This window comes from Pezoporus flaviventris, unplaced genomic scaffold (assembly GCF_033815535.1).
Source record: "Pezoporus flaviventris isolate CSIRO_AGI_PZ_B2104156 unplaced genomic scaffold, CSIRO_AGI_Pfla_v1 ptg000002l, whole genome shotgun sequence".
In the NCBI taxonomy this organism is placed as follows: domain Eukaryota; kingdom Metazoa; phylum Chordata; class Aves; order Psittaciformes; family Psittacidae; genus Pezoporus; species Pezoporus flaviventris.
This window is the reverse complement of record NW_026892550.1, coordinates 35438739-35443940: the sequence shown is the minus strand read 5'-3', so window position 1 is coordinate 35443940 and position 5202 is coordinate 35438739.

Here is a 5202-nt window from a genome sequence, read left to right as displayed (position 1 = left end):
CCCTCCCTCCTGCCCTCCCTTTTCCCCTCCTCCTCCTGCCGCCGCCGCCGCGGCTCATTCCCCCTCGCTCTCCCTCTCGTGTGACAGAGGGCAGCCCGGAGCAGCCTGGGCGGAGGGAGCAGGGGTGGAGTAGGTCATTAGGTCGTTCTCCCGAGTGCCTAGATTACCCCCAGAGTTGAAGGGCCAGAGAGGGGATCAACTTCAACCCCTCTTCAGTCCCCGGGCTGCCGGCGAGGACTGGCTTCCGCCCGGCAGCCCCAGCGCAGGGGTCCGGGCCACCCGCCGCTCCTCTTGGCGTGGGGGAAAAGCCTTTACACCTCCGTAAATCGCGTGAGAAGTGGCTACAAGCTCTGATAAGGGCTCTTGGCAGCTCCTAAGGCCGTGTACGTTTTGGTTGGCCCAAGTTGTGTGCGCAGCGGGGTGAGGAATTAAAAGAAAGTTCAGGCTCGGAAAAAAAACAAACATAGTACCTTTTATTCACACTTCACAATACCCTACCAGCCTTCTCCCTTTCAGTCTGTCAGTAAGTAGAATTAGTGTGTATGATATAAACCCAGCCATTAGAAGTTACTGATAATCAGACATATTGATATAAGTACTTTTGAGATGTTTTCAGCTCTATGGCTAACCTAATTGTACCTTAAAATATGTTTAACCACTATTACAGTTTATAAACCAAATTCTGTTACATGATGTGACTTATATGCAACTAAAATTTATCAATGCAGTAGAAATAAGAGCAACCTTAATGGTCTAAAAGATTAAATAAATTTTCTTGTTTGTTAGCCTGTTATGAGATTCACAAATGGCATCTCATAGAAAATAACAATGTTGTGGAGTGTTGGGTAAATGGGAAAAGTCCATTGCTCCAGTCTTCAGCTGTGTGAACATATGTGCATCATGTACATGTGTGTGTGTATGAACACATGGCTGTCTTTTGGGTTCTCCGTTTTCTTTTGCCTGGTGTACCAGTTTTAAGCTTTTTGCTTGTGTTTTCAGCCCTGAAGTACTCTAACTCAGACTTCACCTCTATCATTAATACTTGTTGCCATGTTAACTTGCTTCTCAGCAACAGTGTGCCTATTTTGTCCACCTCTTATCCCAGTTGCCTATTTTCTACTAGGTTGCCTTCATGTATGGAATGCCTTTCTTTTGTATTACCTAGAAGAAACAAATTATATTGTTTCTAACACCAGCAAACTGTTAGAGAACCATTAAGGTAACTATGCTACCTAATTGAGTAAATTGAGTAACACAAGATCTTGTTATTGTAACCTTTGTCCTTAAAAATGTGAACTAATACAATCCAGCTGCTAAATTGGACTGCAGCCATTTAGTTTTCCTAAAGATCATGATTCACTTCATAAAAGCAGTTGGAGCTGGCCTCTGGGGTTAGTGATTTGTTTGAATATGATACCTGTGTTTCTGTGAGGCCTCCAGATTGCTTTGGAGCTGTGAAATTTGTGCCACCTAAAGTGCCATGCCTAATGAGCTCTTTCCCAACCAGCTGAGCCAGCTTCCCTGATTTGTTGAGAGACAAGTAATAGTGTCAGGTCAAAGGCGCATCATGACAAAAATATTACCACATTAGGGACCTAACAAAAGCCTTTCAGTGGAGTCTTTCACCCTCAACCCAACCCTCAAAAGCCCCCTCCCCACCCCCTTTGGCCAAGTCATGATCAACATCTTCATAGTCTTTATTTCGAGGACATACTAGTGTTTTTTCAAGTGCTAAGCAAAGGAAAAGATCAATAAACCCCCTCTGTGTTTCCAAACAGCTGTAGCTGGAATGACCTTTGGCAACTGCACTAAGTTGTTGGTAACTTGGCATGAATGTTAAGAACAATCTGGACTCTTCTGAGATGCTGGAATACTTTAAGAGCTGAGTGCACACAATGTTTCTGTAAAACAAATCTTACAAGTTTGTGTCCCAAAGATCAGTTTGGTTGAATGTAATGCTGGGTGTCATATGTTGAAATAGTTTAAATGTATTGTGATAAACCAACCCAGGGCTTCTGACTCTGGTTTAATTGGCTGAATGGACTCTTTCCATGATTTCATTCAAGGACCTATCTTCCTAAGTGGCCAGCTGACAGAAGACAGAGCATATGCTTTGAGTAACTTATTCTGTGTGTGAGAGAAGCTGATATGCTCATTTAAGAAAATGTGGGATAGTTAAAACTGATGTTGCAGTATTCAATGGTAGAGTTAAACCAAATCATATCACATTTAAGATTTTTTTTTTTTTCACTGAAAGATGCTCTAACACTTGTCCAAGGGGTTTATTATTCAACCTTGGCAGAATACATTTGAAATTAGAGACAGTGATGCTAGCTAGACTCAAAAATATGACAACTATTATCTGAATTCACAGGCATGAAAAGATATTAAATGACTCTGTGAATGTTTGATTTGGGTGCTTTGGGAGACAAATAATGCACTTTCTGTTCAAAGTTAAGAAATAATAATACTACTAAATAATGTCTTACATGCCAAAGCTGTTCAGATGTTGAATACATGTTAACACTTGCATGTTATTTGTGTGCAGGATATGATTTCATTTACTGTTTTCTAGGAGACCTTTTGTCTAGCAATACAACGTCTTTTCCTTTTATGGCTGTGGTGCTTCCTCTTCCATTTCACTCCATTTACTTACATTTATTCTTTTCCATGGCCCATGGCTTATGTTCCACTGTTCCACATGAACCACAGTGGCATCAAAGCATGAAGAGGTTCCAGGTGGTTTTAATCTGTTTTTGAAAAGGAGACTAGAATATGACCTCTCACAGACATGTGCCACCCTATTAATTAAAAAATAGTTTTTCAAATGCCTCATTTTTATTACCATCATGCAAGGTGCTACTCAAGTTGCTATGAAAACTAAATAAGTGATATCACACCTGCAAATGGATCAGCAGGCAATGCTTTTAGGAGAGTGTTCAAACACAGTTATGCAGCATGTGCACTTTGATACGTAGTTTTGGTGTGTAGTACATTTCCACCACTTCTACTGAAAAGAATGGTTGGAAAACAAAGCTAGAGAAATGCCCCAAATGTCTAGCATTGTGTGGGGTAATTAAAAGATGTTTCAGGTCACATACTGAATATGGTACCAAACCTTCCTTAACAAGAAACTTAATTGTTCAGCAAATATAAGACAGGTTTCTATGTCCAAGAGTTGGGTTTTTTTTTTGTTTTTATGTGATTTCTGTGTGATCTTTCTGTATGCAGTAAGGTAGAGAGGCAGCAATTACTGCATAAGAAAATGAGGTTATATAGCTATGCTTTATTTCAGATATTCTACCTAGCTATTAAAGCAAAATAATTCAAGACAGACTCTGCCAGAAATGTCAAAGTAACTTAGAGGGCAAGAAAATGAATGAACACCAGGCTTAGAGATTTGCCAGAATGCATTTTTGCAGCATACCATATTATCTCATACTAAGTCAGTGGCTAGATTATTTTACTCATCCAGGACAACAGCAGTTCATGTACTTCAGGAAAATGAGAACCCAGGATACATCAAAGCAGAGTATAAGAAAATAGTTATGGAAAATCTATTACCAGAGCTCATATTGTATGAGTTCTTCAAGACGTCAAGACTTCCATGGCAACGTTTGGAGGAAGAACAAAAAGAAACAGCCCTGTGGTTGTCTGTCTTTTCAAAAATAGTAGGTAGGATAGGAGAAAATAGAATGTGTTTTTTGAAAATATAAGAAATAGCAATCGTAGTTAGTAGTATCATCAGAATAGAAATAGAAGTTAATGCCTTAGGAATATATGAATATAAAGGGGCTTGCTTGGCCTAGGAGTTTACGAAGGATCGTAAAGTGAAGACTAGATCACTTTGCTTTATAAAGTAGAAAAGGGAAGTCACTGGAGACATTCAAAAACAGAATGAGAAACTTTTACACTGCATTTCCTGATTTGCAAGAATGCTTAGAAAGTATGCAATTTTTGTGAAAAGATTTGTCAGAGCACGTGGGAGGTTGTTACAGTAAGTGAGGTGAGAGAGGTGATGACTGGTTTTTAGATTACATTTAACCAGTATTAAAGAAGGAATGCTAAGAGTTAGAGAGCTCCCTGCTACTTTGGAAATACCTACTACAACTGAAAGAGAGGCTTTGGAGTGAAGAAAATTATCTAGTGGAAAATATCTAGTGAAGAAGGGTAGGAATTAGCTGCCCAGGAAGCTAAGGACAAAGGGATTTAGGAATTCGGTCTCAGATACCTATTCAGAGAAGCTTTTTTAGCTCTCCAGCATGCCTTTCCTTCATCAAATTCCTACTGTCATGCTCAACATTACCATAGCCTGTATCTTAGGCATAATAGTGCATTTTTCAATTGGCTGTCCTGCATATAGGTCAAATAACTGGGGAATGATAAGCTGCTAGTGTTTCACTTTAAATGCTTAATGCTTTTAATGAAAAACCCTTAAAGCAATTAAGGTAACAGTGGTCAATGAGGATACAAGTATTATTATTTAAAACCCTTTAAAAGTCACTTGATAACTTAGGGAGTTTGGAGTTAATTCCATGCCTGAAAACCAATAACACATTTAAGAAATAATTTTAGTCTACTAGAAGAATGTAAACACGATCACAAATGTGTATGGCCAGGGCAGTACAGGCCTTGCTAGGAAGGCAATCCTTCAAGGTGTTAAAACTTCTTAAGTCTCAAGCCAGGCCGTAAATGCATAAGGAAGGATTCGGTGTTAAAGCATGCCCTGCCCTTTCTCTATCTGATATAATTATAGGAGAACCTTTAAAACCCTGTATTTGGCACTGTCTTTAAACACCACAGCAGTATAGCAGCTGGCAGTAAAAACAAAACAAAAATATGTGAACCCCTCCCATGCCTCTTGCAACTTTGGCAACACACTATGTGAAGGGCTGTCTACCCTGTTCATCTGATTATCAACTCATCAAGTAGTGCCAATGTCTGTACATTTGGAAATTGTTCTGTGCTTAGGCTCAAACTGTAAAAGGCTTCTTAAAAAGCTAGTGTGAGCAAGTTAAATCAGACCAGCCACCCCGTAAAGTAACTTCTATTAGAACCACGTAATTCTGGTGCAACTAAATTGTTGTCTATTTCCCTAAAAGATTACAACCACATGCATAAAAATCATGCTTTTTTATATTTGTTGAAAAACTACTACTACGCATTCTTTGACTAATATCCGTTTGAAGAGAGAAGGAACAC